Source organism: Callithrix jacchus, chromosome 10, assembly GCF_049354715.1.
Source record: "Callithrix jacchus isolate 240 chromosome 10, calJac240_pri, whole genome shotgun sequence".
Classification (NCBI taxonomy): Eukaryota; Metazoa; Chordata; class Mammalia; order Primates; family Cebidae; genus Callithrix; species Callithrix jacchus.
Genome location: NC_133511.1, coordinates 12,049,031 through 12,076,028, shown reverse-complemented (window position 1 = coordinate 12,076,028; position 26,998 = coordinate 12,049,031). Strand labels below are relative to the sequence as shown.

At 45.0% G+C, this 26,998-nt stretch overlaps 1 pseudogene; it reads right to left on the bottom strand.

Annotated features, from left to right (window-relative positions):
* Positions 1-4,623: 4,623 nt before the first annotated feature.
* Positions 4,624-5,763, bottom strand: LOC144578018 (peptidyl-prolyl cis-trans isomerase A pseudogene; annotated as a pseudogene).
* Between the last annotated feature and the right edge of the window lie 21,235 nt (positions 5,764-26,998).

Sequence of the window (26,998 nt, the reverse complement as noted above, 5' to 3'; positions counted from 1 at the left end):
TCAATTATTTACTGTGTTTTATGTAGTGGATTCCCTCGGCAATCTAGTGGGGCCTACAACCCTTTCTTAAAATGGTGTTTTTTCATGCATAAAATAAAGGCATGGGATTACAAGGAAAACCTAGCGTGTATACTGAAGTACGATTACCAAAACAGTATGTTTAAAATACATATTACATAGTAACAGATTTGCTTCTTTGAACCACATTTTTTAAAAATAAGACAGCGCATTTGAAATACAGGCAAATTAAAGTTAAATTTTATTTTTTAAAAGACATACCCATATAAAAGCTGTTTTTGCCTAGCTTGAGTAAGAACATGAGACAGCAGGATGCCTTTGATGAAATAACACACTTGTCATGCTGGACATCCAGTTGATTTTGATTTTTTATAGTAACAACGTTAAAAATCCAATCCTCAAAGATATATTGTTGAAAATGAAATTAAAGCTGCCATGATTCCTTTGCAAAGTAGAGAGAGGTTTCTGTCAAAAAGCAACAAAACTCTCTGAGACTTTTTAGCCAAACTCTAGTTGTAGGGGTTTTCTGTCCCAGGATCAATGTTCTCCATCTTTGGCTGGGCAAACATCTTTAAGACAGTTTGTCAGCAAGAAAAAGAAGGTGATTCTATGGTCCGACTTTGATATCAAGATAGAAATCATTTTTGAAGGAGCTCTACAGTGTTTCCAGGAGTTTGTAGATTTCACTTTTCAAATAAACTGACAGTATTTTGTATGTCAACTTCACTGAGGTAAAGCACGTCCTCCAGCATCTGAAAAGTTGGCAAAGATGTCAGCCTCAACTCTCCTTTTATTGGCAGCTAAGCCAAGAAGCCTGGTAAGGTTTTCAGGACCACTCGTAACGGTGGTATCAAGGCCTGAAACTGGAAGATTCGTCTTTTCAAAGGGTTAAAAATATCTGCTGGGTTGGCCAACCTGCAGACAACATTCTTCTCTTGCTACATGTTCCAAAAGTGAGTTTTCTTTTTCTTTAGGAAAACAGTGACTCTTTCCCCTTGAAAGACTGTGAGCTTCTCTGTGGTAGAGAACCACTTCATTTTCTGCCATCGTTTCTTAACAAAACCTGCAGAAATGCTGTGATTCAGAGACTAGATGAAAGTCGATGATTTTTAGGGCTGTTGACAAAACTTCTCTTGGGATTTTTTGAAGATGCAGAATATGTCTGCTTGAAAGACGGTGAGTGAGAACGACATAGGTGCTCCCTTTTACTCACATGGCAAAGTCAGATGCATAATCGTGCATTGGGATAGCACTGTCTGTGCAAGGAAATGAACCTTTTCTGTCCAGTCAGTTTTGCTTGACATGAGCAAAACAAAACGAAAAACCTTTATACCATTCGCAAAACATCCGCAGTCTTTGTACTTTCCAAAGGCACTCACAAAACAAAAATCTTTCTGTGTTGAAGTCAGTAGGCACATCATGAACGAAACAGGTGGGTGACTTGTGGGAGGAACGTGGGGCGGCCAACTCCTCCATCATTTGCTTCAAGACATGCCTACTATTCTTCATGGAAGCCCCTCATCCAACTAAAGAATCACTTTCCATTTTTCCCTCTGTTTCTATTCACAAATCTACTCCACATTCCCAGTGTATGTGGTTTTCAATAAAGTTTTTCCAGTAATGTGAGGCTTTTTCTGTTTGGCATCTGGTAAGGAACTTCAAGAATGCTTCAAGAGGCCGGGCACAGTGGCTCAAGCCTGTAATCCCAGCACTTTGGGAGGCCGAGGCAGGTGGATCACGAGGTCAAGAGATTGAGACCATCCTGGTCAAAATGGTGAAACCCCATCTCTACTAAAGATACAAAAAATTAGCTGGGCATGGTGGCGCGTGCCTGTAATCCCAGCTACTAGGGAGGCTGAGGCAGGAGAATTGCCTGAACCCAGGAGGCGGAGGTTGCAGTGTGCTGAGATCGTGCCATTGCACTCCAGCCTGGGTAACAAAAGCGAAACTCCGTCTCAAAAAAAAAAAAAAAAGAATGCTTCAAGAAAAGGTTTTTATGGCAAATCCACATTTTGAAGTATCTGAACTTTTTTTTTCTTTCTTTTACTTGAGACAGGGTCTCACTCTGTCACCCAGGCTAGAGTCCTGTGACGCTATTATTTCCCCCTGTGGCCTTGACCTCCCAGTCTCAAGTGACCCTCCTACCTCAGCCTCCTGAGTAACTGGTACCACAGATGCCACACCATCACACACTGAGAGCTTTTTCTTTTTTTTTTTGAGTAACATTCTGTTTTAATGAGCGCCTGGGTGCAGGTGGGCTGCAAGCTTTTCCTGACTGAACTTCATATGCACACAAAACTCCTAGGTTTTTTGGATTCATTTTCCAGATGGACATAGGTGGGGTACTCTTTCAGTTTCCCTGGCTTCAAAACTCCATTCCCAGTAATTTTTTTCACAAAAGAACAAAGTCATTGTGACTTTTTCTGTCTCATCACTTCATTCATGTAAACAAAGCCAAATACACGATTTTCATCAGGCCTTCCTTTTCTTTTTCCAGCTGAAGATAAATTTGGTCTGTAAAAAATAAATAATAAATAAAGCTAAAATGAAATGTTTTATGTCACTGACATTCTTTGAAGCACCATAATTTCTTTATGGTTCCTAAGTAATTTGGTTGCTAGATCTACATAGGAGGGAATCATTTGTATATTAAGTACAGTGTAAAATATTCATTAAATTTTATGACCGGCAAGTAAAATAAGACAGGTTTTATGATTAGTCAAAGTTTCAGTACTGTGAGTATCTTTTAACCTTTGCACAGTTGTGGGATTACCACAGTTGATCACGGGTCTGTCCTGGAATTTAGCTAGTGCTGCATGTGACTTCCTATGACTTTTTAGAAATAATAATTCTCATTTCTGATATTGTGTTTCTCACAAAGGTCTATTTTAGATGTACGGTATTTTCACACAATAATGGTTCAAGGACAACACGTGAGTAACACAGTGTGCATGTAAGACTGCACTTCATATCACAGGCATTGCACAAATACACAGTACATCAAGAGAAAAAATAAAGAGGACTTCTGCTTCTCCCAGAGCTTATCGCACCGTGCATGACCTGCATCACCGTGCAATCTGTCAGTAATCACAAGAAGTTGCTTTAAATATCACACTCCAACAGTTCACTCAGCAATCAGACATATTCCAACTCAGCTGTGCCACCCAAGGTGGCACTGCCTACGGAGAGTTAAAAATTCAAGTTAGAACAGTTCAGGTTGCAAAACTTCGGCAAACTATAAAAAGGATTCAACTCCTTCTGTGGATTCATCCACAAACAATTCAGTTAAGGGCTGCTGGAAGGTCTGGGTCACCCACAGGAAAACACTCAGATCCGCTGCTCAATGGCTGCCCTGCTGAGGTACCAAGTTGCCAGAAGTAGACAGATGTGGAGATGTGGAGGAGAGTCTGCAGGGAATTCTGAGCTCACACACTGTCTAGCAGCCAGTCTGATAGCTACTGTGATTTCAAAATAGTGGTGGGTGTTAATGACATTTCCAGATACCTACAACAACTGTAATGTGATATGAAAATATTTGCGATTTCTATTAATGACAGAATCACAGTTAGAGCTAATATGATCAGCTTGTTGCCACATTTTTAACTGAAGGAAATGCTACATTTCACCTAGAAGATAGTTTTAAAAAAATGATAATAAAGCTATAATTTTTCTCTACCCAAGTTCATGGGACTTCTGGCTCCTATTCCACAGACCCCCCCAGCAGCAGGGTAGCCGTCTACAGACTCAAGTGAAGAACTTCTGCCTCGTATAACTCACAGTGGTCCCAAGAGAGTGGTTCCTAAATTTCATGTAAGAGAAATGAAAAAGAGTTCATATTTATAAGGCTAAACTTATTAAACACAAGGTTTTTTTCTTCTTGGTTTTAAGATGTTCTAATGAAATGACAGAGTAGATGGTAATTTTTTTCTCATACTTACTAGGTGAAAATGAAAGTTCCCCCACCACTCCTTGTCTTGTGTTTATTAATCTAAGGAATCCAAAACCGGAGACGTGTTGGTCCAGGACACTATGACAAACCCAATGAGCCCCCCATGTCCAGTTCCCCTAACAGGACCCTGGGTTAGTTCATTTGTCCACTTTTCAGAGAAGTTGGCCCCATTTGCAGTTCATGGTGAAATTCTTAGCAGTCTGTGCCCTCCCAGTCATCCCATTTTCCTGGCAGAGCACACAACTTGACTCTGTCTAGCCAGGTGAGCCTGAGAAGGATGTGGCTGTGACTGGGTGTCTGATGCCTGGCAATGCCAAGGTCACCTTGCCACCACCAAGGAAGCTGGTTCCAATGGGAGTCAGCAGAGTGGAGATAGGGAGGGAGCCTGGGCCCTTGGTGACGTCACAGAGCTGATTCTACCAACCGGACAAGTGCTGCCACCTCTGGACTTTCTGCTACGTGAGATATTTCTAATTATTTATAATGATTGAGTTGGGGGATTTCTTTTTTTTGTTGTTGTTGTTGTTGTTATTTGGTCTTTATTTCATAATCATAAACTTAACTCTGCAATCCAGCTAGGCATAGATGGGAACAAGGAAAATATGGAACCTAAAGGGAACTGCAGCGAGAGCACAGATTTTAGGACACTGCGAGCACATGGGGTGGAGGGCGCTCTCCTGAGCTACAGAAGGAATGGTCTGGTGGTTAAGATAAAACACAAGCCAAACTTATTAAAGTTGTCCACAGTCAGCAATGGTGATCTTCTTGCTGGTCTCGCCATTCCTGGACCCAAAGCGCTCCATGGCCTCCACAATATTCATGCCTTCTTTCACCTTGCCAAAGACCACATGCTTGCCAACCAATCACTTAGTCTTGACAGTGCAGATGAAAAACTGGGAACCGTTTGTGTTGGGTCCAGCATTTGCCATGGACAAGATGCCAGGACCTGTATGCTTTAGGATGAAGTTCTCATCATCCAATTTCTCCCCGTAGATGGACTTGCCACCAGTGCCATTATGGCATGTGACGTCACCACCCTGACACATAAACCCTGGAATAATTCTGTGAAAGCAGGAACCCTTATAACCAAATCCTTTCTCTCCAGTGCTCAGAGCACGAAAGTTTTCTGCTGTCTTTGGAACCTTGTCTGCAAACAGCTCGGAGACCAGCCCAAGGGCTCGCCGTCAACGGCAATCTCGAAGAACACGGTGGGGTTGACCATGGCTGATACGACAAGGCTCCAGGTGGCGGCGGCGTCTGCAAAGCCGAGTTGGGGGATTTCTTACCATGCAGGTGAAGTCATCCTGACTGATACAGCTAGACAGCTCAGAAAGCATTAAGAAGGGGCATTACCTCTAAAGCACAGGTTCCTAAACCAGGGTATCAAATGTGCTTGCCCATCCCAATTTATGTAGATTATGTTTCTTTCCTCCAACCCCTAATTCAATCCATGCCTCCATGTCTTGCTGATTTTACCTCCCAAATATCCCACTGATCCTTCCTGTTCTTTCTATCCCCTCAGCCAACTCTAGTCCAGCTACTGCCAGCTCTTGTTTGGTCTAAGGCATCAGCCCACCGACTCCCACTAGGACCTCTTCCAAACAGCAGCCAGAGTGACTGTTTTAGTGCAGATCCATCCACATTGCTTTCCTGATTAAAACCCTGCGACGGTTTTCTATTGCACTTAGAAGAAAGTGCAAACTACTTACATTACCAACAAAGCCCAGGAGAACCTGGCCCTCCATACTCTCCTCCCCCTCCAGCCACACTGGCCCCCGCATCCCTTTCCCTTCCATGTCTGGTTAAAGCATTCAGATCCTTCCGAGGTCAGCTCAGAAATCATTTCCTTAAGGAAAACTTTAATGACCACATTCTCTGCCAGCCCCAGGTCTGGCCCCCCAGTAATACCCTCACAGCCCTCCATTGAGTCTTTCCAAGCATTTAATGAGATCTGTTTGTTTTGCCATTGAATTCCCAGCCCCTGATACAATGTAGGTGTTCAAAAAATATTTGTGAAACGAACAGATGGATCTTCACAAACAATCCCAGATATGACTTGGGAGTAGCTTGCCCATGAGGTGCATCTGGCTTCATAAGCCATGCACAGAAGCCCTGTTCACAGCTCCCTGTGTCCTGCTCACAGACAATCCTTGCCCTTGACTATTCCCTCTTGAGGAAGGGAGGTATGTGCCTCCTACGGTGCTTCTAATGGTGGCCCAGTGTTCCCCACACACACTGTTTCCGAATCGTGGAAGGACACAATATTGCATAATGCATATTATGAATTAAATGTTTTTGTGCTCCTGAAATTCTTACGTTGAAGTCCTAACCCCCTTTTGTGTTGGCATGAACAGGTGCATTTTGTAGAAAACGGTTAATACTTAACTGATGGCCTACAATTGGTTGGAAGCCTTACTGATAACATAAACAATTAACTCACATTTGGTATGGTATATGTATCATGTAGCACATTCTTATAAAGTAAGCTAGAGAAAAAATGTTAAGAGAATCACAAGGAGAAGAAAACACATTTAATATTCATTAAGTGGCAGCAGATCATCATAGAGGTCTCCACCCTCACGTCTTCACATTGAGCAGGCTGAAGAGGAGGGGAAAAGGAGTTCTTGCTGTCTCATGGGTATTTTACGGAAGTAAATGATAAAAGAGACTAGTATCTACACATATTTTATGCATTCATAACATATCTTTTTTTAAATTTTTTGACATTTCTAGGCCACCCGGCTTATCTGTGAGTTTTTTCAAATTGTTGTACATTTATGACCCCCAAAAAAATCCGGTAATGTTTATTGAACAAAATTTGTGTAAAAGTGGACCTGTGCAATTCAAACCCATGTTGTTCAAGGGTCAGCCGTGGTAAACAAGCTGATTTCACAGAAGAGGAAATATGCTCCAAAGGGGCTTCAATGGCAGAAGCAGGAGGAGGAGGCTGGCTGGTGGCTCCCACCCAGTGCCATTTTCATCAGAACCTGGACCCACCCTGATTCTCTGCGCTCTGACCGCTCGGCACCCTCCCAGGGCTCAGAGAGAGTCTGCAGAGAGAGCAGCCAGGTGATTCTCTCCCCTGGACACATGGTGAGTTGAGATATTCATTGAATAAATTCAGACAGGACCAGACCAGAAGGGTGCTTCCTGGCCCCAAGAGAACATATATTCCCCTAGAAACACACAGTGGCACCACCCAGGACAATTAATTAGTCCAGTACTGTTCTATTTCAACAGGCCTTCCTGGGCAGGACATTCCAGACTGTTTGTTAATTATGCTTTCTTTCCACACTATGGTAGCTTTCTCTCCTTCCTGGGATCCACGCAGATGAGTTTCCTGCTAATGATATCCTCACCATGCCAATATCCAAAGGTTATTTTGCAAAGATGCGATTCAGAAACAGCTTTACATGTGCATGCATCTGAACAAAAAATACACTCCTTGATGTCTGACTGATGTTTTAGCTGAGAGCAGCTGCTTGACAACAACTGGGAAGATGAGAGAGAGAGAGAGGAAAAGAGAGAGAGAGAGACGGAGAGAAAGAGCCTAAGGAGTGTGGATACCAATGGGAGCAACACAATCAATCACTTCTAAAGGGCGCACTTGCCCTGGAGAAAAGGTTTAAGGAAATAAGCAAGCAGATTTAATGAAAAATTCTGAGTTTATTGATTGAAATCTACTGCCTTTTCTTACTATTTGAGAACACATCATTTTTGCATTAGGCAATTGGTTTATGCCTTATGTAAAGAGAAAACATAAAACTTTTCACAAAAGTTCAGTGAAGAAGTTTCATTCAATTGCTCTGCAGTGCTCATGTCTCCTTCCCTGTTGTCTTTGTGATGAGACTGGTCCAGGCGCCTTCAAACTGCAGCCCCTCTGCTCCACTGCTGATAACAATCACAAAGACTGCAAAGAGCTGCTCTCAATATGCATCACACCCGCCTCAGTCTCCTTCCTTGGCAGAAGCTGCTCCCTCTGCCTGGAACCCCGCCTCCTCTGGACCCTTGACCCTCCCCTTGTCCACCACTGTTAGCCTAGAAGGCAGCCTTCTGACACCATCTCCTGCCAGAAGCCCTGTCTGGTGTTCCTACGGAGCATTAAGGGCTTCCTCCAGTGGGTTCCAATGGCGTTTTGTTCCCACCCGTTGTGACAATGATCACACCACTGTAACTACCAATTCTAAGACACAATTTTCCCCACATTTTCATGTTCTGATAGGTCAGTGTGCCCACTCCTATTGTGAAAATGATTTCTCTGTTCATACTGCTCAATTTTAAAACACTTTTTTTTCACACTTGAGTGTCTCTGAAACCAGAGTGTTTTGCTAATGTGGACACTGAGCGTGGTAGTGTTTCTGATTTATTTTCTTCTGAAAATCTGTTATTATATTGAGAGTACATCCTAAGATCAAAGACCTGTGTTACTCACTTGTGTGTCTTGACTGAGAATTCCTAGGGAGCAGGAACTGTGTTCTGCTCATCCTTGTATCTCCATCCCTTAGCACAATACAGGTTATGCAGCGATTGCTCAATAAAGGTCGAAGGGAATGAGGAATGTGGGGGTGGCTTCCTTTGTGCTGCTCTAACAGAATACCACAGACTGAGTAATTTATAAACAGAAATTTGTTGGCTCACAGTTCCGAAGGCTGGGAAGTCTGAGGTCAAGGCATGAGCCGGTTCGATGTCTGGTGAAGACATTCTCTCGTTCCCAGATGGCGCCTTGCACCTTGTGCCCTCACATGATGTCAGCCAGGACGAGAGAGAGTCCACTCCCAGAAGCCCTTTATATGGCAGCATTAATTCATTCGTGAGGGTATAGCCCCCAAGACTCAAACACCTCCCGTTAGGTCCCACCTCACAATGAGAGAGGAGACCATCTCTCTCCCTTGCCTGTCTTCTGTTAGAAAAGGGGGAGGGGAGATAAAACAGCACAAAAAGTCAGTAGTCAGGCGAGATGCTGACCCACCGGCCCAACCACAGCAGGGACCAAGGACTGAGAAAATGACAAAATGACCCCCCATCTCTGTAACTGGTGCCTATGTTATCTGCCAGCCTTGAAAATGTTGAAAATGTTTTTCTTACTGCCCAAGGACCTTCCATGAGTTACATACTCCCCATCAGCACCAGACCCCCTCACCTAGAGATGCCTCTGTCAGTAAGCGATTTACTGCCTTTGTCCACCTTCTATAACTCTCCCCCTCCTGTGTGCACCACATGTAAATTATCAAATCAATTAATGCTGAAGACTGTAAGGTCCAATGTCCAGCCAGTGGGCAATGACACAGTTTTACCTCTACTCCCCCTTGGGTTGTACATCTTTAAAAAGGGAAAGAAACTGTTTTGGGGGGAGCTCAGCTTTTTGGACACGAATCAACCAATGCTCTACAGCTAGCTGAATAAAAGTCTCTTCCTTCCTCACTCCGGTGTCTGAGGGGTTCTGTCAGTGGCCTTTCCTACAACACCACCACTGTTGCCTTGGGGAGTATCTGACACATGGTTTTGGGGGATGCATTCAAACCATACCAGGGGAGAAAGAAAGGAAGAAAAGAGGGAAGAAGGGGAACTCTGTACAATTTAGATGTCACCCGCTCACCCTTATCTCATTTGTTTGATTTCCCATAAGAAAACATGGAGTTTCTCCCCCCAAATCCTTTTCTCTGGGATTCCCTCCTTACTGCTCTCTGGGCACTCACCTCTGTGATGAATTATCAGCACAACACAAGGGTAGTCGAGATCTATCCAAGATGGCCGACCACTAACAGCTCAGGATTGTAGCTCCCAGTGAAAGCTCAGAGAACGAGACTACGCCACATCATTAGACGAATTTTCGTCACTCACCGATTAGCCGACTCCCAGTGGAGGAGCCCCACGGGTCGCCAGCGCGACTCTTGTGGCCGCTGCAGCGGTTTTGCCGGCGTCTCGGCGCAGCAGCTCTTCACGCAGAGCCAACGGGACCGCTTCCCCTACTGACCAGAGTTTGGAGCTCCGGGAAGTCAGAGCCGCTTGTTGCGGACTCAAGAGGGAAGCCAGACCAGAGATTCCCGGGCAGAAGAGCACCATCAGTCTTATCGCTGCTATTTAGGCTGCCACAGTGGGTGGCTCGGATCCCAGCACTGGGAATCAGTAAGTCGGACGTCGACTCAGAAAACTAATTAGAAAGGCGGTTCATCTAAAATGAAGGGAAAAAAACAGCCTAAGAAGGCTGAGTATACTCAAAATCAGAACCCATCAGCAACGGAACAAGCCCTGATGGAAAAGGACTCATCAGCAACCGAACAAGCCCTGATGGAAAAGGACTCATCAGTAACGGAACAAGCCCTGATGGAAAAGGACTGTGTTCCATTATCTGAAGTAGGCTTTAAAAGGTGGATGATAAGAAACTTCTGGGAGTTAAAGGAACTTGTTCTAACCCAATGTAAAGAAACTAAGAACTTGGAAAAAAGGTTCGATGAAATGTTGAAAAGAATAGACAATATAGAGAGGAATACAAATGAACTTATGGAGTTGAAAAATACAACACGAGAACTGAGTGAAATATGTACAAGCTTAAACAGCCGAATGGATCAAGCAGAAGAAAGGGTATTAGAGGTCGAAGACCAACTTAATGAAACAAAACGACAAGACAAGAATAGAGAAAAAAGGATAAAAAGGAATGAGCAAAGTCTCCAAGAAATATGGGACTATGTGAAAAGACCTAATATACGCTTGATTGGTGTACCTGAATGTGACAGAGAGAATGAAGTCAAGCTGGAAAATACTCTCCAGGACATTATCCAGGAAAATTTTCCTAATTTAGCAAAGCAGGACACTATTCAACCCCAGGCAATACAGAGAACACCACAAAGATATTCCTCAAGAAGACCAACCCCAAGGCACATAATCGTTAGATTCACCAAGATCGAAACGAAGGAGAAAATATTAAGGGCAGCCAGAGAGAAAGATCAAGTCACCCATAAAGGTAAGCCTATTAGGCTTACAGCAGATCTCTCAATGGAAACCCTACAAGCTAGAAGAGAGTGGGGGCCAATATTCAATATACTTAAAGAACAAAACTTTCAGCCCAGAATTTCATATCCTGCCAATTTAAGCTTTACATTTGAAGGAAAAATAAAATCTTTTAGGAACAAGCAAGTACTCAGAGATTTTATTACCACCAGGCCTGCTTTACAAGAACTTCTAAAAGAAGCATTATACACAGAAAGGAACAACCAGTATGATCCTTTCTAAAAATACACCAAAAAGTAAAGAGCGTTAACATAAAGAAGAATTTTTATCAACAAAAGGACAAAATAGCCAGTTAATATCAAATGGCAGCAACCCTAAAGTTAAATCAACCAAATCTCCCAATCAAAAGATACAGACAAAATCCAACGGTATATCCAAAGATATACATAGACTCAAAATAAAGGGTTGGAAAAAAAAAACGTACCAACCAAATGGAGAGCAAAAATAAATAAATAAAAAGCAGGAGTTGCAATTTTCACATTTGACAAAATAGATTTCAAAGCTATAAGGATACAAGGGTAAAAGGATTAATGTAACAATAAGAGATCTTAACACCCAGATACATAAGACACATAGATTTAGATTCAACGAGACAACAAATTGATAACGATATCCAGGATTTGAACTCAGAGCCAGAACAAATAAACACAATAGAGGTCTCCATTTTAAACACATAAAATATGCATTAACCGCTTTAAACACTCAAAATATTGATCGGCCATTATTGAAACCCATTTTAGGAATGAAGTAATATTCCTTTTTCCCTCTTTTTCTTTTTTTCCCTTTCTTTTTCTCTTTTTCCCTAAAAAAAAAAAAAAAAAAAAAAAAAAAAAAAAAAAAAACACAAGGGTAGTCAACAACATAGGGCACACACTATGATGAGAGAAACCAATCAGGAGGAAAGTTAGAGGTTCAGGGTCATCATTCAATTCAGCTTCACCAGCCAGGAACCAGGAGACCCTTCCACGAACTCTGTATTCCCCAGAGAAGAGCTCACCTCCACACCTTCCACCCATCTCAGCTCCTCCCCAGCCCACCAAGCATGTCCAGATCTGGGCTTTCTCTTACCAATGCCACCCCATTTCTGAAGACTCCAGTTATCTGATTTCTTCATCTTCCCCAGCTCACACCCTGCAGTAACATCTTCCCAGCCCCTTCCATCAAGCGCCTGCTCAAACTTCAGCTCCTTCGTGGCTTCTTCCTCGGTGACCCCTCACCATCCCCTGCATAGCACTGGTCATCTGAGCCATACCCATCAGTGCTGTATATTCTGTGGCTGTTATTTCATAGCATTTCCCACAGCGTAGGACTACACACAAAATCAGAGCTCAAACACGTGACTGAAATAGATTAAAGTAGCAATGTGCTTTTCTGTAATGCTTCATCCTTTATCATTTCTTTGGTGTACCCTTCCTTCTTCTCCTAGCCCTAACAGATGCTTCTCTCTGAGGCCCCCTGATTAGCTAAGAATTATGCCCCTTGCCTCTGTCTTTTTTTTTTAGGTATTTTGTAGAGACACCCTCCAATCACACTGCATGCAGCTTCCCAAAACTCAAGCCTACAAGCCAGCCCTGACTTCCCTGCAGACATCTCTCTGAGCTGGTCTCTATCCTTGGCTGCTGCTCTTTTCTTACAGGTTCTTCTCTATCCTGATCAGAGGAAGCTTCATGGGCTCCTCTGCAATGTCTCATACATCAAGGGGACATTAGATGTGGAAGAAGGGTATAAAGCTCAAGGCCAGGTTCCAGCCCATGCTGAGGTCCGAAGGGAGTGGGTGGATGAATGGCAGATAGATGAAAGAAAACTTGGGGGCCATAAGTAGGTGAAATGTGGTTTTATTCAGCAGTTCTCTTACACTGTCTGTCTTTGTCTCCGCTGCTTGCCACAGCCGCTCCTACGCACAGCTGCACAACTGGCTTTTCCTTCAGCATTAGCAGCTTAACTCTTGCCCTCTGGGCACAAGCAAGCCAAACTGTGTCCTGGCAAAACGTACAGATCTGGCTTTCTCTCTCTTTCTCTGGGCACCAGCATGCCTGTACAGTGTCAGCAGGGCAATTATGCCTTTTACAAACAACAGTGGCTCCAAGCCAAGTGATGAGCCTTCCCATGTTATGGCTACCAGCTGTGATTATATAACAAGTGGAGTTATGCTCCTGCACTACAAACCGGCTGAGTCGCATAGGATGTTTATCTCGGCCTATCCTTACTTTGCACAGTCATGTTCCTTACAGAGGGGCAGCCACATCACCATGTTGGCTTGTGTGGATTTCATACCCAACTGACTCTATTAAGTTCTGTTGACATCAGCTACTGTGAAGTCAGGTTTTTCATCCTTTATAAAACAACTGATTTTGTGAACCTAATTTAAATTTGTCCCTGTTAAATTTCATCATGTTTAGCCTGATTGTTCCAGCTGGTGATAATCTTTTTTTTTTTTTTTTTGAGACGGAGTTTCTCTCTTGTTACCCAGGCTGGAGTGCAATGGCTCGATCGTGGCTCACTGCAACCTCCGCCTCCTGGGTTCAGGCAATTCTCCTGCCTCAGCCTCCTGAGTAGCTGGGACTATAGGCACATGCCACCATGCCCAGCTAATTTTTTGTATTTTTAGTAGAGACAGGGTTTCACCATGTTAACCAGGATGGTCTCGATCTCTTGACCTCGTGATCCACCCACCTGGGCCTCCCAAAGTGCTGGGATGACAGGCTTGAGCCACTGTGCCCCGCCTGGTGATGATCATTTTGAAGCTTCACTCTGCCCTTTCGATTCCTCAGTAGGGTGGAAGTAGACTCAGTGTTTGCAGTTTTAATGGGTGACCTCGATGAAATAATTAACACCATGCATACATTGGACTTCAATTCAGTTCTTGGCCCTAAGATCATAACAAAGCTGGGTCAGCTGAACTGTCTTTGAGGGCCCGTTTTCATAACCGTAGATAAGATAAGCATTCATTTTCTTCTCCCAACCTCACTTCCACCCTCCTCCACAGTACTCCCTGTCTCAGTAAATGTGCTGCGATCCCACAGGTGGCCACTCTAGGAACTGTGGTTGGGGGGGTTCCTAATTCCTCTCTCTCCATGAGCCCCACAAATGAATCGGTTCCTTAGCCTTATCAATTGATGCTGCCTCCTAAATCAATCCAGTTCCTTGGCCACCAATCTCTCTTACATTTCAGCCATGCCTTTATGCAGGCTTCCTCCTTGCCTGCGCCCTCTTCCCCCTTCTTCATCCATTTATCTTCTACCCTTCAGGTTTCAGCTCAAACCTCACTTCCTCCAGGAAGGCTTCTCTGTCCTGTACATGAGATCAGAGGCTCCTGCTAACAGCTTCTCTAACATGGTGCTTCTCTCTGATTCACCTAACTCAACGCACGTTGTTGCTTGTGGAACTCTCCCTAGCTACATCTAAGTCCCTGAGGGTAGAGAAGGAGTCTGTTTTGCTCATTGTATCCCTAGCCTACAGTAGATACTCAATGAATATTTCTTGAATTATTGAATTAAGTATGGTGCCATGAGTTTGGTTGCACGAGGTTAAAATCACCAGCAAGTAAGTTGGCTCCAGACCCTTAAGGCCTCTGGCATGGGGAAAGCACATCAGCTTTGCCCTCTACACAGCAGTGGGACCTGGGTGATTCCATGAGCCTCAGGTTCCTCATCTAAAAAGTGAGAATAAAAATCTATGATATGGGATTGTCACAGGGACGAAGGAAATTATGCATATGAGTTTGCTCCCAAGCTGCAATGTGTGGTTCAAGCATAGGCATAACCATGGCCACCCAGGCCCTCTGTGAGTGACTTTGCCCTGGCTTTGGAGGCTGTTCCAAAGTTACAAGGGCGCAGCCTTGAGCATGTGACTCATCAGTGTGGGCCCAGTAATTCCTTCTCAACCCTTTCTGCTATTTTCATTCTTCTGTACTACTGGGCCACTTCCAGAAACTTTCATAGCTGCCAGTTCTATTGCACTCTCTTGGTGGAGAGTTTAATGATCCTGAAGGCCCTAGAAATACATTGAATTTAAAACGCAAAATGGAGAGCATTGTGCATTTTAGTGAAACAGCAATTAGGAGCAGCAGTCACCATGTACTCAGGAGGGCAAGAGAGCCGAGGAGAAAAGTAATAAAGTGACCTCATAAAGACACTTAATTTCATTACCACCAGACGCAGTTTCCCATTATTGCTCGTGGTGTTTAATGGTTTTATGATTTCATCTATTGATGCTTAGCTAGTTCATTAACTGTGATGCTAAAAATACAATTATCTCCAACAAACCCTTCATCACTAATAAATGGGGGGGAAAAGCCTCCATCATTACCAGAAAGCAGTGGGGTGGACATACCTTCTGTGCAGTTACACTGTGGCCCCAAAGTTTTCATGGAGACAGAGACTGTAACCACACAGGTTTCATGCTGCCAGTTTAGAAATTCAGTCAAGCAACTGCTTTACTATTTGGCTGATTCCAACTAACTAATGGACTGATTTTTTGCACCCAATTGACATTGATTTTGATTGGGCAGCTGAGTTCACAAAGCTGGTGACCAATGTGAGATATGAGGATTAGCTTAACTGCTCATTCATTCCCTGGGTATTTACTAAGGCCCTACCGGGTGCCAAGGCCCAGCTAGACATGCAGCGATATGTAAAATAGGCAAGGGTTTTGTTTTGGGGAAGCCTGAAACCTACTTGAGAATGTGCGTCTGCTGGGATCAGGGGAGGGAGAATCCCAGTAATGGAGCTGGGGGTTGAGGCAGAGAGATCCATTCCTGATGTGGGACATGGAGAGGAGAGAGTGGGCACTGAGCAGGGCAGAAGGCTTGCCATCTCACTTAGCATCAAAGTCAAAGCCATTATGATAGCCCTGTGGGATCTGCCCTCCAGCCCCACCCTCTGACCTCTCTATGATCCTACAAGAGGAAGAAGGGGACATCAGTGCAAATAACGCAGGTCATCAGTCAGGCTAACAAAAACCTGCATAAAGATTTTTTAGGTGGCCCGCTTATTCTAAGGGGTCCCCATTTTTCTGTGTGTTTCTGGAGCCCAAATTGCTCCTGGCAGTTGTGTCCCCCTGGCCTCATCTCCTACTTCTTCTTCCCTCCCACACTCTGCTCCAGCCTCTTTATTGTTCCTTAACCAAGACAGGCCTCAAGGCCTTTGCCCTTGCTGTGTCTCTGTCTGCCATGCTTCTCCCGAAAGAACCTCGGGGCTCACTGCCTGGCTTCTTCCAGGTCTTTGTTTAAACTGTTCTTAGTAAGACCTTTCCTGCCCACCCCACCCACTCCCACCACTCCCTGCCCTTTCCTGCCTTCATGTTTCTCTGTAGCTCTTACCACCATTTAAGAGACTACATATTTTACTTTTTTTATATGTTTGCTGACTGTCTCCCCAACTAAGATGCTGGTTCCTAGATGGCAGAGAATTTTCTATTTTGTTTCCTGCTCACTCCCCAGCATCACAACAGTGTCTGGTATTTAAAAGGTACTTAGTAAGCATGGCACAGTGTCTGACACCTGTAATCCCAGCACTTTGGGAGGCTGAGGCAGGCAGATCATGATGTCAAGAGATATCGAGACCTTGTAATCTACCTATCCGACAAAGGGCTGATATCCAGAGTCTACAAAGAACTAAAACAGATTTACAAGAAAAAAAAAAAACAAACCCATTCAAAAGTGGGCAAAGGACATGAGCAGACAGCTTACAAAACAAGACATACATGAGGCCAACAATCACATGAAAAAATGCTCATCATCACCGGTCATTAGAGAAATGCAAATCACAACTACATTGAGATACCATCTCATGCCAGTTAGAATGGTGATCTTTAAAAAATCTGGAGACAACAGATGCTGGAGAGGATGTGGAGAAATAGGAACACTTTTACACTGTTGGTGGGAGTGTAGATTAGTTCAACCATTGTGGAAGACAGTGTGGTAATTCCTCAAAGACCTAGAAATAGAAATTCCACTTGACCCAGAAATCCCATTACTAGGTATATACCCAAAGGATTATAAATTGTGCTATTATAGACACATGCACATGTATGTTCATTGCAGCACTGTTTACAATAGCAAAGACATGGAACCAACCCAAATGCCCATCTATGATAGACTGGACAAAGAAAATGTGGCACATATATGACATGGAATACTATGCAGCCATAAAAAAACAATGAGTTCATGTCTTTTGTAGGGACATGGATGAATCTGGAAACCATCATTCTCGGCAAACTGACACAAGAAACAGAAAATCAAACACCGCATGTTCTCACTCATAGGCAGGTGTTGAACAATGAGAACACATGGACACAGGGAGGGGAGCATCACGCACTGGGCTCTGTTGGGGAGGAATAGGGGAGGGACAGCAGAGGGTAGAGAGGTTGGGGAAGGATAAAATGGGAAGAAATGCCAGAAATAGGTGATGGAGAGGAAGGCAGCAAACCACACTGCCATGTGTGTACCTATGCAACAATCCTGCATGTTCTGCACATGTACCCCAAAACCTAAACACAGTAAAAAAAATAATAATAAGGTATACAGGAAGAAAAACAATATGTTAATAAGAAAAAGAGAGAGAGAGAGAGATCAAGACCATCCTGGCCAACACTGGTGAAAGTTGATTTTGTATCTACTAAAAATACAAAAATTAGCCAGGTGTGGTGGTGCACGCCTAAAGTCCCGGATACTAGGGAAGCTGAGGCAGAAGAATCGCTTGAACCTGGGAAGCGGGGGTTGCAGTGAGCTGAGATCGCACCATGGCACTCCAGCCTGGCAACAGAGTTAGACTTCATCTCAAAAAACAAATAAAAGGGTACTTAGTAAATGGGTGCTGGCTGCCCGAATATACTTAGTGTTTGCCTGTTGTCTCCCAAGCCCTCTCTGTACACTGCTCAGTCCTGCTTGGCTCCTTTCCCAGCTGACTTTTTCACAAGCTCTCTCAATAAGAGATGCTGGGAGAGTAGTGTTGATCTTCTATTCCTCTCACTCTTTCTCTCGTTCCTTCTTCTCTGGGTGATGTCTCTCAAGCAGCTGTGCTATTTCCATCATCTCAGCTCTAGCTGAAGCAGTCCCGCCTCCACAGCCCTGCTCCTGAGGCTGCGCCCCTCCTCTGCATCCCAAATCCTAGTGAAAATCCTCGTGAAAATCCTCCTTCTTTTTGTTCCCCCAGCCCTAGCTGGGGCGGTGATTTCCTATAGGTCATAAGCCCTGGGCCACCTTGCAGTCTCCCCCTTGCCATCCCAGCCTTCCAACATCTGCACATTCTATAGCCAGTGTTAAATTCCTCTGTCTGATACACCAAGCCTGGTTTCTGCTTTCCTGCCTGAATCCTGACAAACACAATGAACCAAGGAGGGAAATCAAGGCACAAGCACAGTTTTAGATATTGAGCCAACACAGGAAAAGGGGCAGAGAGCTCTGACAGAGGCCCTCCCACTCTTCCCAACCCTGCGGGGAGCAAAGAAGCTCTAATGGCAATGAGGAAGCCCCACAGTGCAGACTGGTCTGCCAGATGCCAGCTGAAGGCTGACCCCTCTCAGTGGCCGGGCAGACACTGAGGAGCATGCTCTGACTCTATTTGGCTTGGGTCCTAAAGGTCTGAACCACAAAGAGACCCCCGTGCATCCAGCTAAGAGATGCAAGAGAGAGACAAGACTGAGTCCCTGACACTCTGCATCACAGGCCTGGGAAAGGCTGCAGAGCAGTCTCAGTGGCCTCCCAGCATGGCACGTACCAGGTGATCATCGAGGCCGCCACCTAATCAGTCGTGGTTATTGCCTCACACCACATGGACTTCTCCTTCAGTCCTGTGACCACAGCTGAGACAATTCACAATCCAGAGGTGCAATTTTTAACGTGTCTGAGGCTGAAATGTATAAATTTAATTGGTAATTGACACATTTTTTTCCTGAGAAGTTGTTATGGATAGTGCATGTTATGAATAGCATCTGGAATTGAAGGATGGAAAAGCACTCACTCATTCCCAAACATAGCTGCTTCTCAGAATCTCATTGGGAGCGCCTTGAAAATTAACATTCTCAGAACCCAAACTCCGGTAGTTCTTATTCAAGGGGGCAACACTGGAGTGTGGGAATTTATAGATTTAAAATTTATATTTTAAATCTCCTTATGGTATTAGCAAGAAAAACCGAGCACTTTAATGTGCTAGATGGTTCCACTGCCCTGTCACTTAGCTCTAGAAGCAGTCCTATGACGGTAGTGTCATTGTTCCCATTTTTATGAACAGGAAGCAGAGGGGATTGCAACTCCCACAGCTTGCTAGATTGCGGACTGTGAAGCCCATGTTCTTTCCATCCCATCATGCCAGCCATACTCACAGCTTTGACCAGAAGGAAGAACTATAAGGCAGATTCTGAAATAAACTTTTGATGTCAGGACCCTCTCCCAGCCTGGTGGTAGAGAACTAGAAGCAGAGCAGAGAAGTCCCACAAGAAGATTCATATTCTCCCAGGGGTCTTCCCAGTGGAGCCAGGACCCATCTGGCCAATCAACCTGGCAAACTTCTCTGCAGGATAGAAAAAAGTACTGGACACGACCCCACCCTTGAGGTGCTTCCAGTCTCGTTGGAAGCAACAACAATCAAGAACAACAGCCAGGCACCGTGGCTCACGCTTAGCACTTTGGGAGGCCGAGACGGGTGGATCACTTGAGATCAGGGTTCGAGACAAGCCTGGCCAACATGGTGAAACCCTGTCTCTACTAAAAATACAAAAATTGGCCAGGCACAGTGGTGTGGGCCTATAATCCTAGTTATCCAGGAGGCTTAGGCACAAGAATCACTTGAACTCAAAAGGCAGAGGTTGCGGTGAGCCAAGATCACACCACTGCACTCCAGCCTGGGTGAGACTCCATCTCAAAAAAAGAAAAAGGAGAGAAAAGAGAAAAAAAATAAAGAACAACAGGCAGGTCTGTCAGAAGCCACAAAAATGGGACAAGGATCATGCATATAAGGCTCTGGAGGAGAGAGAACTTTCCAGGAACCGAAGGGCATCCTCAGCCTCCACTCTGCCCTTTGGGGAGAGCGTTTGAGTGTCAGGAACTCTGGTGGCACTGTGGCTCCCTTTGGATTCTCACACAACCTCCCAATACAGGTCTCGCTAGTCCCATTTTACAGATACCCTAGGTCATACTGTTGGCGACAGTCCAGCTGGACTTGAACCTCGGTCTGCCTGCCTTTTGAAATTCATACCCTTTCAACCACACCATGTCCTCAGTGTGAGTGTGTGTGTGTGTGTGCACTTACATATGCACACACAAACACACTATCACAAACACACACCCTCACATGTCTTATCTACTGTCTGCAGAGGCAATTGTGTTCTGGAAAATGCAACATAGAACACACTGCCAGGTGCATTCAGAGAAGCCAAATCTTCCATAATCCTTCCGCGGGATATTGTTGTTTGCCAAGAGACTGGATTTTTGTGGGATTTGTGGGGGTTTCTGTTTTATAGTTTTGGGGTTTTTTTAAATGGTTAAAAAATAAAGCACACAGGTTGTAACATTTGAGATTTATTCTTTACCTGGCAAGCAGCTTTGTGTGGAAACAGGGCTACACTGTTTTGGCTCCCAGTGCTGGCCTCACCACCAGGAAAGCCTGCTCTGTTTGACACTGGGCTGAGGCATGAGGGCAACAGCAAAGTTGACAAATGCCAATCGGCCAAGGACTTGACCAGGCCACCAAATACCCCAGGGACATCTCTTTTTTCATCTAACAGATATGCATTCAATGTCTATAGGGTCCCAGGCACTAGAGGTAGCAAAATAGCCCTACCCTCAAGGTGCTCAGTCTGACGCTATGGAACAAAATTAATCATTACAGGCAGAGCGTGGTGGCTTGCACCTGTAGTCCCCACACTTTGAGAAGCCAAAATGGGTGGACCACTTGAGGCCAGGAGTTTGAGACCAGCCTGGGCAACAGGGCAAAACTATATCTCTACTAAAAATACAAAAATTAGACAGAAGTGGTGACGGACGCCTGTAATCCCAGCTACTTTGGAGGCTAGGGCAGGAGAATTGCTGGAACCTGGGAGGCGGAGGTTGCAGTGAGCCAAGATTGCACCACCGCCCTCCAGCCCGGGTGACAGGGAAAGACTCTGTCTCAAAAAAAGAAAAAGAAAAAGGAGGGGAGGGGAGGGGAAGGGAGGAGAACGGAGGGAAAGGGAGGGGAGGGGAGAGGAGGGGAGAGGAGGGGAGAGGAGGGGAGAGGAGGGGAGAGGAGGGGAGAGGAGGGAAGAGGAGGGGAGAGGAGGGAAGGGAGGAGAGGAGAGAAGAGGGACATTGTGTGACATTGTATTACAATACAATGTAAGAAGTGATACAGTGCAGGCCTGTGGCAGCATCCTGGGGCAATGGCAAAGTCTGCACGAACAGAGAGGACAAAAAAAGATTTTTATGAAAACACAAATAAAATCTGAGATCCAGGACCAGGATTTTGAAGGAAGATTTTCTTTCACATACAGAAAAGAGAGGATGAATTCCCGAGACAAGACATAAGAGAGCAACATGACGGAAATTGATAAGACACAGTGCAGTGAGGACTGTAACGTACCTGGGGCAAAACTGGGGTGCAGGGGAGGTGGGTTGTGGATTGGAACTGGGGAATGAGTCCTAGACTGATGAATTATCATTTGGCTTGTTTCTAATTCATGCTCACAGCCTGATGTATTTCAGAACCTGGCTTAATTGATATTTCAATTATATGCTTACACTCTGCAACAATTTCAAATGAGAGCAGGTACATGAAATAAGATAACACAGTGAAAGCACTTAGAGGACTATGAAGTGTTAGACCAAGTACCGCTGGTAAGGTTGCTTTCGTGTTGTTCTAAGACTCCTAAGGCAGATTACTCCATTCATTCCCATATCTATTAACTGAGCCCCTGCTATGTGCATAACTGGGGCCAAAAAGCTGGGAGGGCTGGGGGAAGGGACACAGCAGTACTTCCCCAATCCCCAATTTGGTGCGGTCCATGGCATGGTGCCACCCACTCTGCCTGAGAATGTGTGAATGTCAGCATCTGTCACTTAGACCAGTGAGGAGGCACTGAAATGGTAAACCCATTGGCAAAGCGCTGCTGGCTGGTTGAAGGGTAATGGACTTAGCCTCCGCCCCACCTCTCTGCCTAGAGGCTTTGAGGGGCGGCAGCTCTGGATCTCAGTGTTCTCATCTGGAACATTCGGAGCTAATGGTGATGGCTTGCAGCATCTGAGCTCAGAAGCAGAGTCCCCACACGTGCCTGATGCATTCAGACTGGCCGTCCCAGGGTAAGCTGGTACAGAAGCTGCAAGAGGCACGAAGGAGAGAGGTGTGGACACTCCAGGAACTCTAAGCTCCGATCTCGACTCTGTCCGTGGCCTTGGATATGTTGTTGCTTTCCTTCCCTGACAGAGAAAACAAACTGCAAAGGAATCCCCAGCCCCAGCTTATTCAATGGTCAATACCAAGTGCCACGTCCGTTCATTAATTTAGTAAACGTGGGTGGAGTATCTTCTGTTTCTAAGCAATGCACAAGGCACTAGGCTACAAAGATTTTTTTAATAAAATATTTTTAAAACAATGATAAGACATGGCCTCCCAAAATTCATGCAGCATTCGAGCCAAGCTAAAAATAAGAGCATTTAAATTTTTTAAGTCAGTGATTTACCTGGTGTCTTCTGGGATAAAGAAATAATTACAAAACAATAATAACAAGGGCTAGCTACAATACAGTCTAAATTTTAGAATGAGGCTGTAGCATAGGCCAAGGCACATACAGTCACCCTTCAGTACCCAGGGGGATAGGTTCCAGGATTCCCCACAGATACCAAAATCCAAGGATGTCCAAGTCCCTCACAGAAAAGGTGCACTATTTGCATGTAACCTATGCACATCCTCCTTCATGCTTTAAATCATCTTTAGACTACTTATAATACCAAATACAATCTAAATGCTATGTAAATAGTTGTTATACTGTATTTTATTTGTATTTTTTCCCAAGTATTTTAAATCCACAGTTAACTGAATCTGCAAATGCAGAATCCACAGATAGGAAAGGTCAACTGTAGTCAGTGTTCAATAAACATTTGTTGAAATAATAAAGGATGGCCGGGCGCAGTGGCTCACACCAGTAATCCCAACACTTCGGTAGGCCAAGATGATTAGATCACTTGAGCCCAGGAGTTTGAGACCACCCTGGCCAACATGGCAAAACCCCAACTCTACAAAAAATACCAAAAACTTCACTGGGCATGGTGGCGCAGGCCTGTAATCCCAGCTACTCAGAAGGCTGCGACAGGATGGTCACCTGAGCCCTAGGAGATCCAAGCTGCAGTGTGTGCTCCAGCCTGGTCAACACAGTAAAATCCTGCCCCCCAAAAAATAAGTAAATAAATAAAATAAATAATAGAGGTTATAATAACAAGGCCTCATCTAGTAACAGTGGGTGGGGTCAAAGAAGGCACCCTGGGTTCACTTGGTGGCTTTCAGGGAAACACAGGCTGAGAGGCAGGCAAGAGCTTTGCCCTCTATCGAGTGTCAGGCAGGAGAGCAATGGCCACATCCCACATTGCCTCTAGGATTTGCGGCTAAGGAGCTGTGGGTCCACACTGCCTATGCAGGAGAGGCCCAAGTTGTGTAAGATGTTTTTCGGGCTGGGGAGGAGGTGGTGGCAGATTCAGCCTCCACTCAAGCTGAAGTGTTTGCAAACAAGGTCACACCTACCTGCCCAGAGGAGCCCTTGCTGGCGCTTCCTCTCACTGGGTCCCTGGCTATCTCATTTGGCGAGAGCACAGCAGAATACAGGCCTAAATTGCTTGTTCCTGTCACCTCCCTGTAACTTCCTGATATGATCATCTTGTCAGGCATTTGTCCTCATGCGGGAAGAATGAGCTTGCCCAAGGCCAACTCCATCAACTCACTCTTTGATCCATGTAGCACTCGAGTCGGGCTGAAAAATCAGATTATTTCACTTTTTAGCTGGTGGGAGTACAGTCTGGCAGAACTGTTTTGGGGAAAGTGATTGGTAATGCAGGTGGCACATCCAGGGAGAAGAGCACTCAACCACCCACTAAATCTGGGGCCCTGGGCAAGTCACAGAACATCTCTGAGCCTCCATTTCTCTGAAGCACTTGGAAAGGACAAATCACAGGATGTTCAGGAGCCCAGGGACAAATTATAAGCATCAGCATAGCGGATGCATCACCCACATCACCAGAAGTGCACACTGTTGAATGCTTCCAGTGAGGGCATCTCAAAAACCCACTGTATTCATTGGGGCATAGAATAGGTGACACCCAAATTAGGTCATTCGAAGAGAGATTAATTTAAAAAAATATGTATGAAGCTGTGAGCGGGGTAAAAGAAGACCTTGGGGGAAGAGTGCAGTATTCTGAAGCTAATAGCAGCCTTAGCATCCTAGTGGGGCAGAAGTGGGAGTGGTTACTGGAACCCAGGTACAGGGAGGGGTGTCTGCAGAGAACCGTCTGGGAGTTGCAACCTTCAGTGGAGGGATGCAGCCAGACAATGTCGACCCCACATGGAGGGAACCAGGGGAATAACTGCCCAGCCTCTCTCCCCTGACTCTCTCCAGACTCCTGCCAGGATCCCCATGGACCAAAAGCAGACACTGAAAGATAAGGGAACCCTTTGATACATTCTACACGTGCTGGCCCGAGAAACAAAGCAGAGTGAAGGAGGGTGAGAGGCTGGCTCTGCAGGGACAAAAGATGATATCTAGCACACCCCGCTAAAGCAACCCACAAGTAAAAGGGTCAACTTTGAATGTCTACCGAAACAATGGGGACACCAAAACAGCAAGATCATGACAGTCCCAGCCAAGTAAGCTCTTTCCTGCTTCTCACCCTTCCTCTGTGCTCCAGCCAACCTCAAGTGTTCAGAAACTGCAGCGAGCAAATCAGTAGGATTGAGGATGGGGTGAGGAGTTACCAAGCAGGATAGTAGACAGCTCACTGTGCCTCTTTTTCCCAATGCAGCCTTTTAGCCTGACATAGACCAGAGCTGGAGAATGTATCAGTTAGAGTCTGAGAGGCTGCCGTAACAAACAGTCCCAAACATGCTCATATAACAGTATAGGAAAGTGCCAGATTAGGATAATAGGGAAGGCAGGGGGCTTTGCTTCATCCACACAGTTAGAGTCCCAGGCTGATAATCTTTAACAGACAGCTCCCACAACACCCCTGGGATCACTTCCGTCTCAGCCAACTAGAAAGAGGAGATAGTATGGAGAAGCACACCTGGGAACTGTTTCAGGGGCAGGCCTGGAAATGAAACCTATCCCTCTGTTCACATTTCAATGGCTAGACCTCAGTCACATAGCCACTTCTAAATAGAAGGGAGACTGGGAAATGGAGTCTGCTGACCAGCCGAGATTAGAGATTATTATCATAGAACTATTATTATAAGGAAAAATGGATTTGGGTGGACAGTTGTCAGTCTTCATTACAGAGAAATTTCAAATCTTGAAGTTTGCTTCAAAATTCAAATCCCTGACATAGGCCGAGCTGACCATAACCAAGCCACAGCTGTTCTGTGACTCGCCCAGGGCCCCAGAGTTAATGGGTGGTTGAGCTGGTGCTGTTCTGTCTGCCATGTGCCACCTGCATTACCGATTACTTTCCCAAAAACAGTTCTGCCAGGCTATACTCCCACCAGCTGAAAAGTAAAATAATCCTATTTTTCAGCCTGACTCAAGTGCTACATGGATAAAAGAGTGAGTTGATGGAGCTGGCCTTGGGCAAGCTCATTTGACATTTAAATCACTGACAAAGGCTGGGTGCGGTGGCTCACACCTGTAAACCCAGCACTTTGGGAAGCTGAGGTGGGCAGGTCACTTGAGGTCAGGAGTTCGAGACCAGCCTGGCCAACAAGGTGAAACCCCATCTCTATTAAAAATATAAAAATTAGCCAGGTGTGGTGGCACATGCCTGTAGTCCTAACTACTCAGGAGGCTGAGGCAGGAGAATCACTTGAACAGGGAGGCGGAGGTTGAAGCGAGCCATGATCTCGCCATTGCACTCCAGCCTGGGTGACAGAGTGAGACCCCATCTCAATAAGCAAATGAATTAATTAATTAAATCACTTGCGGAGTTTTTTTGTGATTAAAAGTTACAAGAGAACTTTCCTTACTTGACAGGGGAAAAAAGAGTCGAGACGTCTGCCCTAAATTTACCAAAGGAGCAAAACAGTAGCAGGCAGAGAGCAGGTTTCAGCCAGCCTGAACAGCGGTTTGCACAACAGCTCAAAGGTGTTTGTTTACACTCTGGGGATTTCTGCTTGCTCAGTGCTCCACTTACTCTCTGATCAGAATACGGGTAAATTGTTTCTCTCTCTTTTCACTTCTCTGAGAGAAATTTTCTAAATTTCTTATAAAAAATGTTACCTTTAAATGAAAAAAATATTTAAAATATATTTTTTTAAAAGTCAATGAAGTCACTCAGTCTTCTTATTCTGTCTGCATTCAGTTCTTTGCTGATTACCAGTCCCCTGTGATTTGAAAAGCCATGTGATAATATCACCTTACATGTCTTCTTTCCTCCATTAGCGGCGTCTCTTTTGCTCAAGTCGACCTAACACTGAAATTCTCTTTGACTCTTCCTCCCTCACCCCAGCACCCAGTTGATGACTAACATCTTGTTATGCACAGGGAAGTTGCTCACGGCAACTAGGGAAGGGGAATGGGGGCTGCGGGCAGCAGAGCACAGCATACAGGGTACATTGAGGACTTATCAATGCACAGCCATCACAGGCTGGAGCGACTGAGAAACAAAAACACCTCAGCGGCAAATTATACAGACAGCTGGGTCAGGATCCAGGTAAAACCAGTAAAGAAGATTTCCAGGGATGACAGGGCTCATAGATGTCATCCAAAGACCAAGTCCAGGACATGCACTTCAGACAGTGAATGGCTTAATCCTGCTTCAGTCCTAAGTGAATCTCCCCACCACTCACTCACACATCACTTCCCACCCCCATCTCCACTGCCATCATCATCTGCATTTCATGTCCAAGCTAAACATGG